This window comes from Rhineura floridana, chromosome 5, assembly GCF_030035675.1.
Source record: "Rhineura floridana isolate rRhiFlo1 chromosome 5, rRhiFlo1.hap2, whole genome shotgun sequence".
Taxonomy (NCBI): Eukaryota; Metazoa; Chordata; class Lepidosauria; order Squamata; family Rhineuridae; genus Rhineura; species Rhineura floridana.
The window spans coordinates 182,598,879-182,611,702 of NC_084484.1; the positions used below are offsets into that span (position 1 = coordinate 182,598,879).

Below are 12,824 nucleotides of genomic sequence, written 5' to 3' on the forward strand. Positions count from 1 at the left end.
ATTTGCTGCCATGGCTCTTTGTGCCAGCCATCCCCAACACCAGGATGTGGTTAGTGGACAGGTCAGATTTGCTGATCCTATCACTCTTGCCTTGAGTTTCGTCGCTGCTGCCAGCCAACTGTCTGACATCCTGTTTCTGCTTCTGCCGCTTCCTCTTACCGCCTATATAGTGCATCTCCCATGGAAGGAGTTTTCTGAGCTTTGCCCATCGCAGCAAAGGTAGACAAGCAGCACGGAGGCCGCCTGAGCTGATCGGAGAAGAGGCTTTGTTCTGCAGATGCATCCTCAGAGGGTGTGCGTTTGTGTGCACAGGCTGTCTGAAAATCCACCCCTTTGATGCGCATCTCGGGCTCTGCGTGCTGCTAGACCTCCTGAAATAGAATAGAGGTGAGCAGTGGACTTGGGATGAGTTGGCTTGAATTGTGGGGAAGGCCCCTTGCCATGAACCACACTCATTTTTCAAACTCGATTTAGGGGTGAGTAGAAGTGGGGGAATCTGTCAATTTCGGTTACTCTCAGTTCTTCATGTCTGCATCCTTACTCAGTTGCCCACATTTCCAAATTGGTTCGCAATTTATTTATTTAGTAAAAGTCCTCATGAAAATACATCCGATTTTAGTGCACATTTCTCCTAATATACACGTCTTTGCATGCAATTTTGACTACTAACATTCTTTCTTTTGCAAAGCAATTTTCCCTAATCCAATGTATGCTATTTTCAAGAATATATAATAATAATAATAAAATTTTATTTTTTAGGCCGCCTATCTGGCCGAATGAACGGCCACTCTAGGCGGCGTACATAATTAAAAATACAACATATAATACAGTTTTAACATATAAAACAATTATGCATACAAATACGCAATTTTATGCAGGCTTTGCTGCAGTGTATGCGTTTGTGCCCACGTTCATTTGGCTGGAGAACTGTATTTCAAAGGTCAGAGAAGTGAGAATTTTGAAGGACGGCTGTGTTTTGGTTCATGTTGGAAAGCGCAAAATAGGTAGGTTTGCCTTTAAAAGCGAACCAAACTGAATTTCTCTAGCTTCCTTTGGGATGCATTAGATTTCAGCTGGAGCTTTGTAGAACCATGGAGGTGTCATTGGGGGTCATACAGTCTGACTCCCTCCTTGATTCAAGAAATCCAGAGCTTGTGCATTCCCAGCAATTGGCTGTCCAAGATCTCCAGTGACGGGAGCCCACTGCTGCCCTAGTTAATTAGTACCATTGCTCTTCCTATTGAGAGGTTTCCCATCATGTTCAACCAAAATATACCCTCCTGTAACTTTTCGTTAAGGGTTTGAAATTTGTATTTGGTTTTCATTATGTTGTGTTTGACATTTTCTTAATGTTGTTTTCTGAAAAGCCAAAAGATAAACTGGAGTCAGCTCTGGAGATTGTTGGGTGTTTTTATTTCTGCTTTAGAAAACCATACAGAAACAGACACATTACATATTCTAATTAATCTTCCAACACTGTTAATTTTAAAGCATAGTGCAAACAAATACTATAATATCACACAAGACCTAAGACTAATGCACATGTAAATACGCTTTTACACATCACATAAATAAGTATTCTACTCCATCTCCAGATAGTCCCAATTCCCTTTCTACAAAACTAGGTAGTAAACTCCTTTTATTTAGTTTATCTTGATGATGATGATGATGATGATGATTTGATTTATATCATAAGAACATAAGAAGAGCCTGCTGGATCAGGCCAGTGGCCCATCTAGTCCAGCATCCTGTTCTCACAGTGGCCAACCAGGTGCCTGGGGGAAGCCCGCAAGCAGGACCCGAGTGCAAGAACACTCTCCCCTCCTGAGGCTTCCGGCAACTGGTTTTCAGAAGCATGCTGCCTCTGACTAGGGTGGCAGAGCACAGCCATCATGGCTAGTAGCCATTGATAGCCCTGTCCTCCATGAATTTGTCTAATCTTCTTTTAAAGCCGTCCAAGCTGGTGGCCATGACTGCATCTTGTGGGAGCAAATTCCATGGTTTAACTATGCGCTGAGTAAAGAAGTACTTCCTTTTGTCTGTCCTGAATCTTCCAACATTCAGCTTCTTTGAATGTCCACGAGTTCTAGTATTATGAGAGAGGGAGAAGAACTTTTCTCTATCCACTTTCTCAATGCCATGCATAATTTTATACACTTCTATCATGTCTCCTCTGACCCGCCTTTTCTCTAAACTAAAAAGCCCCAAATGCAGCAACCTTTCCTCATAAGGGAGTCGCTCCATCCCCTTGATCATTCTGGTTGCCCTCTTCTGAGCCTTTTCCAACTCTATAATATCCTTTTTGAGATGAGGCGACCAGAACTGTACACAGTATTCCAAATGCGGCCGCACCATAGATTTATACAACAGCATTATGATATCGGCTGTTTTATTTTCAATACCTTTCCTAATTATCCCTAGCATGGAATTTGCCTTTTTCACAGCTGCCGCACACTGGGTCGACATTTTCATTGTGCTGTCCACTACAACCCTGAGGTCTCTTCCTGACCTTCCTCCCAGCAGAAGCCCAGGGCAGCAAACAAAAGCACTAAAAACACTTTAAAACATCATAAAAACAGACTTCAAAATACATTAAAACAAAACAACTTTAAAAACATTTTTTTTAAAAGCTTTGAAGACATCTTTAAAAAAAGGCTAAAAAACATATTGCTTTTAAAAAAAGGTTTAAAACCATATTAAAAAGCAATTCCAACACAGATGCAGACTGGGATAGGTCTCAACTTAAAAGGCTTGTTGAAAGAGGAAAGTCTTCAATAGGCGCCGAAAAGATAACAGAGATGGCGCCTGCCTAATATTTAAGGGGAGGGAATTCCAAAGGGTTGGTGCCACTACACTAAAGGTCCATTTCCTATGTTGTGTGGAACGGACCTTCTGATAAGAAGGTATCCACAGGAGGCCCTTACCTGCAGAGCGCAGTGATCGACTGGGTATTTAAGGGGTAAGATGGTCTTTCAGGTATCCTGGTCCCAAGCTGCATAGGGCTTTGTGCACCGAGACTAGAACCTTGAACTTGATGCTTTTCTCTGATCTTTCACATAATTTGCAAGGAACGCTTTCCCCAGGGAGGCACACCTGGTGCCATCACTATCTGTTTTTAGGCCCCCAGCAAAACCATTTTTACTCACCCAGCCCTTGGGGCCTTAATTTTCTGTTGATCTTTCAGTGGGCTTCCAGCAACTGGTTTTCAGAAGCATGCTGCCTCTGACTAGGGTGGCAGAGCACAGCCATCGTGGCTAGTAGCCATTGATAGCCCTGTCCTCCATGAATTTGTCTAATCTTCTTTTAAAGCCGTCCAAGCTGGTGGCCATTACTGCATCTTGTGGGAGCAAATTTCATAGTTTAACTATGCGCTGAGTAAAGAAGTACTTCCTTTTGTCTGTCCTGAATCTTCCAACATTCAGCTTCTTTGAATGTCCACAAGTTCTAGTATTATGAGAGAGGGAGAAGAACTTTTCTCTATCCACTTTCTCAATGCCATGCATAATTTTATACACTTCTATCATGTCTCCTCTGACCCGCCTTTTCTCTAAACTAAAAAGCCCCAAATGCTGCAACCTTTCCTCGTAAGGGAGTCGCTCCATCCCCTTGATCATTCTGGTTGCCCTCTTCTGAACCTTTTCCTCGGACAGCTCCTTGAAAGTTCAGACTAAAACCCGGAGTGGATTCCACTGCCCCACTCACATGGAGCCACACACTGCCACTGCAATAGCCCTTCAGGGGTTTGAAGAGAGGTTTCATGTTCTCCTCATCTTCTCCAAGCTTAACTTATTCTTTCTTTCTTTCTTTCTTTCTTTCTTTCTTTCTTTCTTTCTTTCTTTCTTTCTTTCTTTCATGGTAATTCAAAATCCAAACTTTTTGCCAACTTTACCTTTTGAAATTTGCTGTGGCTTAAGGCATGCATTATGTCAGGAGTGTTGAACCCAAAAGGTTGGAGCGGCTAGTTTCCCAGCCCAGCAGGTGCCCAGTGACCACACCCACCCCTTTTCACAGGGGTAAAAAAACATGTCATTTTCACCCGAATTCAACACCAAACAAACAATTCCGCCTCAATTAAACACTAGAATTATTGGAAAGTAGGAATGGTTCCTGTAGTGTTGTCAAGTGATCTGCCTTTCAACATTTACAGCATGAATAGGACAACACAAAGGTATTATGTGTACTTACGTGATGCTGTGGCTCACGCCGGCAGCCACGCGTGGTTCATGACCTTTGCTTATTAAGAACGTCACCTGTGTGGTACACAGAGTCAGTCCTACCATTAGGCAGGGTGACCGCAGGCATCTGGCTTGGTGTATCATGAAAGGGTAAGCAAATTGCTAGATCTTTACTGTATTATTCATTGTATTTTTAGTGAGATTTTCAGACTCGGGTACCTTGGCTTCCCTTGTCTGCTGTGCTCCTTGTGTTGGGGAGTTGAGGGGGTGCAGAGGGTGCCATTTGCTGTCCTTGCTCAGGCAGACCTTGGTGCAGAGGATTCAACGATTGGTGGGGAGTGTGGCATGTGGGATGCTATTGGTCCCATAGGGCATCCACGCTAAGGGCCACAGCCTGTATGTTTGTCATCACTGAAGAGGAGCACCTAGCTGTTCCTCTGGTTTGGTGGTAGAGCACTCACATGGCAAGCAAAAGTATACCCAGATTCAGTCCTTGGCAGGGTCAGTTCAAAAGGATCCAAGCCAGTGGCTCTCAAACTTTTTTCCCCCCACGGACCACTTGAAAATTGCTGAGGGTCTTGGTGGACCACTAACTGGGGTTTTTTTCTGCCTGTTCCAGCAATTGTGACGTGCTTTGCTAGAGCTGTGTGATTTTTAACGGCATGTTGATTGCTTCTCTTATTTTTTCATGTTGTATATTATTACACTAGAAATACAATATAAGAAATACAAGAAGCACTAAAAAATACAGACAAAAATCCATTATTATTATTATTATTATTATTATTATTATTATTATTATTATTATTATTATTATTAATTGCATTTATATACCGCCCCATAGCCAAAGCTCTCTGGGCAGTTTTCAACAATTAAAAACATTAAAAACAAATATACAAAGTTAAAAACACATTTAAAAGAAAAGCAATTTTAAAAAGATCCAGCTTACAGGCCCACTGAAAGATGTTGGGTTCACCTAGATCAGGGGTGGGGAACTTATTTCAGCCCAAGGGCACGTCATGAGCCATCTGAATGAAGTTTGCTGACCACTGTTTTGGAACCCCCAATCTAAGCTAGATCTCTTGGGAAAGTCCTTTGCCTGCAGCCTTGGAGGTGTCACTGCCGGTCAGTATTGACTTGGGACAGGAAACGGGGGGGGGGGATGAGTCTGGCCCATGATTCCAAGGACCACACCTCCCTACACACACCTACTCCCCGCTGTGCCCCTCTGCTGTTTGCTCCCAGGCTGAGAAACAGGCAAAGAGCTTTGGGAATCTATGGAGCATCTGCTGTGCCTGGAAAAGGCCCCAAGTTCAGTCTCCAGGCAGGACTGGGAAAGGCTGCTGTCTGAAACTCTGGAGAGAGGCTGCCTGGAGAACTTGGTGTGGTGACGCTGAGCTGCCAGCAGCGGAATACCTGGGCAGCAAAGGACCGGGCAGAGGCAGGTGCAGCAGCGATGTGCAGTTGGGAATGCGCCGATGCTTCAGCATCCCCAGCTTCGCTGCCATGTTGCCCTGCCTCATCCAGGTCAGCTGCAGCCACGCTGGTGTCAGGAGAGGTGCTCTGTGGCTCCGACACACCACTCAGTCTGCTGCTGTAGTCAGTATAGAGTCTTCCCCAGCGTAGTGTCCTCTGGATGTTTTGGACAGCAACTCCCATCAGCCCCAGCACTATGCAGTCATGCCGGCTGGCGATGATGGGAGTTGAAGCCCAACTTGTCAGGAAGGCACCAGCCTAGGGAAGGCTTCCATAGGCAACACTGAGCTAGATGGGCCAATGGTCTGGCTCAGTATAGGACAGCTGTGCTGCCCGTTGGCCAAGCTGTCTGGGGCTGATGGGAACTGGAAGTCCGGCAACATCTGGGGGGGCACCACATTGGAAACTCCTGCTTTACAGTGACCCCATTGTTCCAGGAGAAAAAGAGAACAACAGTTGTAATTAATTGCTCTGATTGATTAGAAACAGTACCTATCAGTGTTGACCATTGATCACTATAATTTTTAGGGGGAGGGGGTTAATTTCATTATTTCACACAGTGATGGCTCAAGCACCTTGGAGAGCTCCAGACTAAAACCTGGAGCGGATTTCACTGCCCTGGTGACATGGAGCCGCCAGCTGCCACTGGTTTCACAGCACCTGTATTTGACTCATTTGTCATGACCGTAACTATCACACCTGTCAATGGTTAATGCATCCTTTGTTGTTTTTCCTGTTCATAAAGTTGATAGGCTTTGTGAGAAGAAACTTGACGGTTGTTTGGCTGCTTAATTGACTGTCCCTCTCAAATGCCTGACCCTAGGCTAGTTTTGCTCACGCTTTTTACAGACTTAAACAAAACGTTCCCAGCGAGGCTCACCAAATAAAAACAACCGTTTTTATTGTAGCATCGAAGGCACATTAATTGCAGCATTAAAAAAACCCCAAAAACTTCAAACGTAGCACTAAAATAACTTTCTCCGGAGTTATCAGCTAGGAGGAGGTCTGTGGCTGCCCACCAGCACCTTCTCCCACTTCAAACGTGTCAGTGAAACTGAAGCTTTGGAGGATTAATTGCAACAGAAACGAATGCTCAGGACTTGCAGGCAGAAGAGGAAGGGATGGCGGGGCAATTTTCTCCCCACCCCCAGCACCTCCTCCTTCGGAGACACTTCACTGTGAAACTTCTCCCAAAGGAGGAAGCAATGGATGTGTCAATTTCAGATACAATTTCAGATAAAAGTGGGGTGTGGCCATTGGTGGAGGGGAGGCGGCCTCCTGGTCTTTGACCCTGAAACAGCAATGCTGCTGTGACAAAAAGCAGCAGAGGAAGTAGACCGGCTGTCGATGTGGGAGCCTTGCATTTTCATGTGTGTGTTTGGAGCCGCAGAGTCCTAGCTAATTGTAGGTAAGTGTGCGTATTTGGGGGGCAGGCACGTAGCTCAGTGGTAGAGCAACTACTTTGCATGCAGAAACGCCCAGGTTTGAGCCCCGGCATCGCTAGGTAGGCTGGGAGAGACCCCTGCCTAAAACTCTGGAGAGCTGCTGCCAGTCAGTGTAGACAATACTGAGCTAGATGGACCAATGATCTGACTTGGAAGAGGGAAGTTTCCTATTCGGATGGCTTGTTGTAGCTTCGAGCGGGTCCGTGCAGGACCGGCGCTCAGAACCCTCTAACATTGATTTATGAAAATGGAAATGGACTGCCTTCAAGTCGATCCCGACTTATGGCGACCCTATGAATAGGGATTTCATGGTCAGCGGTATTCAGAGGAGGTTTCCCATTGCCTCCCTCTGAGGCTAGTCCTCCCCAGCTGGCAAGGGCCTGCTCAGCTGGCCACCGCTGCACAAGCCAGCCCCTTCCTTGTCCGCAGCTGCCAGCTGGGGGGCAGCTGGGCTCCTTGGGACTGTGCAGCTTGCCCCCGGCTGCACAGGTGGCAGGGCACGTCACCCCTGAGCCACTCCCTGTGGGGGTCATCTTTAGCTGGCCCTTGACACCCAAGAGACACCAGCAGGGATTTGGACTCACAGACTCTGGACTCCCAGCCAGGCTCTGCTCCCCACTGTGCTCTGATTTATAAGGGCCAGTTAAAAAGGGTCTCTGATAGCACAGCTGGGCATACTACAGGGGTTTAGACCTTGGAGAGGGTCCGTGGCTACAATGGATCAGCTTTGGCCAGCCTGGTGCCCTGCAGATGTTTTGGACTACAGCTGTGCTGGCTGGTGCTGATGGGAGCTGTAGGGCAAAATATCTGGGGAGCACCAGGTTGGCAAAAGCTAGTAGCGGATGATACCTGGCTCAGTGTGCCACTGATCTGACCCAGGAGAAAACCCTCTGGGTAAGTTCTGTTCTTAGCAAGTGGAGTTTCTTCCCAAGGGATCCATTCCTCACTCCCTCCATGTGCAGAGAATTGGCTATAGAGATGAGGTTGCCACATTTCCACCTCCCCACACGGCTGCCTGTACTCCTTTTTTTTTTCCCCAACAGCAGCTTGGCTTGTGGAAATGTAAGCCAGGCACAGTTGCTCCTGAGCATGCGGTAAAGAGGTGAGGGGAGAAACATCAGCTGCTTAACTTTATGTAGTGCAAGCTGCTGTTAAAGCCACAGGAGCAGAGCCAATAAAAAAGGTGGCAGCTATGAATGGCCCTATGGCTGTGTGTGTGTGTGTGTGTGTGTGTGTGTGTGTGTGTGTGTGTGTGTGTGTGTGTGTGTGTGTGTGTGTGTGTGTGTGTGTGTGTGTGTGTGTGTGTGTGTGTGTGTGTGTGTGTGTGTGTGTGTGTGTGTGTGTGTGTGTGTGTGTGTGTGTGTGTGTGTGTGTGTGTGTGTGTGTGTGTGTGTGTGTGTGTGTGTGTGTGTGTGTGTGTGTGTGTGTGTGTGTGTGTGTGTGTGTGTGTGTGTGTGTGTGTGTGTGTGTGTGTGTGTGTGGTGGAGAGCATAATTGACCGGGAGCCCTGAGTCTCTGAGACTGTCCTGTAGAGACACAGAGTAACCCTTTTGTGTCTTTCCTCTTTTAATGATTTATTGCTGGGGGTTTTTACTTGCATTCATATCCTACATTTCCTTCAAAAAGATCAAAGTAGTGCATATACCTCCACCGTCAGGGGCAACATGCTTCTGAATACCAGTTGCTAGAAACCACAGGAGGGGAGTTGCTGTTGCACTCAAGTCCTGCATGTGGGCTTCCCATTGGGGCATCTGACTGGCCACTGGGAGAAGAGGAAGCTGGACTAGATGGGCCACTGGCCTGATCCAGCAGCCAGCTTATGTTGTTGTGTACATGGTCATCGCCCCCCCCTTTATTCCCACAACAACCCTGTGAGGTAGGATAAACAGAGAGTATGACTGGCCCAAGGTTGCACAGTGAGCTTCATAACTGAGGGGGTGATTAGAACTTGGGTCATCCCAGATCTGGTATGACACCCTAACCCCTTCCCTCAGAGTTCCAGCCTTCCAGCTTTTACAGACGGCCATGCATGCACACCCACAAGGAATTGAGAGTTTCTACATCACAACAGAGGTTCAGTCACCCATGTCTCTACAGTGTAGGTTGCTCAATATTTTGCATGTCCTCCTGTCTGGGACTGGTTTGCTACCTTTTTTCCCTCCTGGCAGAGCATGGCAGGTGAAAACTCAACAACAGGTGAAGCTTTGCTACTGCCACTCTCTGCTAGGACAAGCCACACCGAATAGACACAGAATAGACAAGACTTGATATGTCTTGGGTCCAGGGTTGGTGATAATTTTAGGAGTGGGTTTGGGGAGGGGGAGTTGGGTGTTTAGCAACTGCCTGTTGCACCTTTTTCTGGGATGCCTTTGGCAGAACCCCTTCATGCTCATCGCCTTCAGAACAAAAAACAAATATATAACTGAATGCGCAAAAATGTAAAAATACGCAAATTGAAGTGTGTGTGTGTCATAGGGATGGGGGAGGAATTCAGTTTTGCTTGCGTTGTAATAAGAATCTACCTAATTTGCACTTCTTGAACCAAAATGCAAACTGAAACAGCTACCCTTTGAAATTTGCATTTTTCCAAATTTTGCAATGCAGGTCTATAATCCATCAATCTGCTCAAAAATGTATATACAGTAGGGGCCCGCTTTCTGGCGCTTCTCTTCCCGGCGTTCCACTATTGTGGTGGCTTTGATTCCCCGTTTTTAAAGCTGATTTTGCCCTTTTGTGGCATTTTGCGGCATTTTCGTGTCATTTTCGTGCGACGCGCTCCATTGTTCTCCTTTATGGCGATTTCCGCTTTACAGCGGGGGTCCACAACAGAACCTGTCGTATAAGCGGGGCCCGCCTGTATGAGGGGAATGTGTGCATAAAAATGCATCTATCAATGAAAAGAGCATACAAATGTGTTCTATTGCAAGAAAGTGCTTTAAAAAATGTGTAAGTCAAAACTACATACAAAAATGTGTTTATCAGGAGAAATTCTCTCAAAAATGCTGACAAATTCTCATGAGGATTTAAAAAAAACAAACAGCTGCAAATTGCTGTGGACAGATGGAGAACTGAATTTAAGGCTGGGAAAATACCCATCCCTAGCGTCACAACATTCGGGTCACTTTCGTGCAAACTTTTTGCTTTAATTTCCCCCCCCCCTTCAGCCTTGCTCAGCCCTGGCTTTCCCTCCTCCTACATCCCTTAGGATATACTGCCTGCTCAGTCCCTCTTCCTTTGACTCTCCTGCTTTGCGTAAGCCCTTCGCCCTGAACTTCACACCTGTAGACCCACAGCTTCATCCTTGCTTTCTGTTCCAGAGCTAGAGATGGGTGGGGAAATTGTTTCAGTTTACATTTCAAGCCAAACCTATCAAATCCACACTTTCTGAAACTATATGAGAACCAAAACACAGCCTTCCTTCGAAATTTGCACTTACTCAGATTTCGCAATGCAGCTCGCCAAACAAACAATGTTTACAAAAATGGATATGGTAGGGGAAAGTGTGCATAAAAATGTATATATGAGTGATAAGATAAACAAGATAAACAAGTGATAAACAAGAGATGGATTGGTTCCATCAAGGAAGCCACAGACTGGAACTTACAAGATCTGAACAGGGTGGTTTATGATAGATGCCATTGGAGGTCGCTGATTCATAGGGTCGCCATAAGTCGTAGTCGACTTGAAGGCACATAACAACAACAATGAGTGATGACAACATACAAACATGCATTATATAATGAGAAATTGCTTGCAAAAATGTGTACATTCATCAAACTGCCTACAAAAATGCATCTATTAAGAGAAATTCACACTAAAATGCTAGAGAAGTTTCATGAGGATTTTTTTAAAAAAAAATGCAGATTGCTGCAGAAATGTGGAAAACTGAATTTAAGACTGGAAAAATGAGAAAGTGAGAGAACCAAAATTGTCAGATCTTACCATCCCTAGCCAGAGGAAAGAGATGAGACATCCCACCATTCCTCTAGTGTTGGATGCCTAAAAGCTGTGCGTGCCTGGTCTAGTTGGTAGGATGATATTCTCCCGAGGGTCATGCTGGCCATAGCTGTGCCAGGCTGTGACCCATTCTGAGATGCCAATCTCTCCGCAAAAGACAACTTCTGTGAACGTTCTTAACGTACTGGCTTTGAGAAATAAAATAAAGCGAAGAGGGCTGTGGTGAAGAAGATATCTTGCATTTCCTGCCTATTTCTAGTTCCCATTTGTGTTGTAGTTAGTTGCTGGCTGCTGTGGTGAGCATTGGGGTGGGGTGGGGGGGTGAGATGTTGAAACGAGAAACAGAAATGTGTAAAAATGCACGTGGCTGTAAAGGAACCACCTTTCCTGGAAACACATGTGCCTTACATGCTGCAGATTTTAATGTGCAGTGGCTGGGCTCCTTCATTTTCATGTGGGGGTGAGAACAACTTTTCCTTTGGAGACCTGTCTGTTCAGGATGACACCAACTGACAGTGTCACCCTAAAAAGACAGAACTGCAAGAGAAACTGCCCTGCTGGGACCTTTCCTATTATTATCTTGCTGTATTTGATGGGTCATTGGCCTGATCCAGTAGGTTCTTCTTATGTTCTTATGATAGTGCATTGTTAATTCAAGATATAATAAGGGCTATCAACTTGGATGACTTTAAAAGAGGATTAGACAAATGCACGGAGGATAGGGATATCCATGTCTATTAGCCCTGATGGCTATCCTCTGCCTCCACAGTCGGAGACAGTATGCTTCCAAATACCAGTTCCGGAGGGGAGAGTTGCTGTTTTGCTCATGTCCTGTTTGGAGCATCTGGTTGGCCACTGTGAGAACAGGATGTTGGGCTAGATGGGCCTTTGGCCTGATGCAGCAGCCAGGCTCTTGTTATGTTCTTTATCATAATAATGATACCCTTGCATGCACCAGGATTTGTTTTGAGCTCAGAGCTCAGTATTTGAAGAATCTCAGTTGACTTTTATTTTTCAAAGCATTCCCTTCTGGACAGCCTTCTGAGGGCCACATGCCAGTGGATGGTGGGATGCTTTACAAATGATCTTTCCAAAGGACAAGAGGATAGATCTCTGCCCTGATGAGCTTGCAGTCAGAAATTTGCCACAAGCAAAGACAGAGGAAGGGGAAGGAGATGGAGGCAGCGAGTAAACAAAAACAAAAAGCATCCCTCCCCATTACATGTTCTTAGGTCTAATTGCAGTGGGTTACGGGAACTAAGAAGTTGTTATCAATATTACTAAATAATATCTTTTTTGGATGATCTTCTGTATTTGTAAGAATGTGCAAGTTTTTGAACGCTGCATCCCTCTGTGGAAGGTGCAGCTCTGATGAAGATGCAGCTCAAACTGTAGCAATTGCAATGTGCTGTGTTAGATGCTGTCTGGTTTTTTAATTGTATTTTTAATTGTAATACACGTTCAAATTGTAATGCAATGCAATACAATATAAAAAATAAAAGAAGCAATAAGATACAATTAAAAATCGATATGAACTGCTATGTACCATGGAGATGCCTGTGCCTTGTTAGTCTCCAGCTCCCTGTGTGTCACAAGGGTGCCATCTACTGGCAAGTAAAAGTTATAACAAGAGGCATGTTTCCCAATGACAACAGGTTTGAGTGGGTTTGCAAGTGAGGATTTCTCAAGCCAGCGCTGTGGCTAGACTCCTGAAGTCTGCATTCAACAACAACAACAGAAACCTTTATTATTGCGGCTAGGAGTGCCTTTT

The 12,824-nt window shown here is 45.4% G+C and overlaps 1 protein-coding gene across 3 annotated transcripts in view; it reads left to right on the top strand.

Annotated features, from left to right (window-relative positions):
- The window catches only part of P2RY6 (pyrimidinergic receptor P2Y6), a 77,479-nt gene that overhangs the window by 56,263 nt on the left and 8,392 nt on the right, over window positions 1–12,824 (top strand). Inside the window, exon 1 of one of the 3 annotated variants that reach the window (XM_061629069.1) lies at window positions 6,798–7,059. The exons of 1 other annotated variant lie outside the window; for it this stretch is intronic. The gene's annotated coding sequence lies outside the window, so the exon portion shown is untranslated. Of the gene's footprint in view, window positions 1–6,797; window positions 7,060–12,824 lie in introns of those variants that run through there. One more of the 3 variants, XM_061629070.1, reaches the window with a different exon arrangement.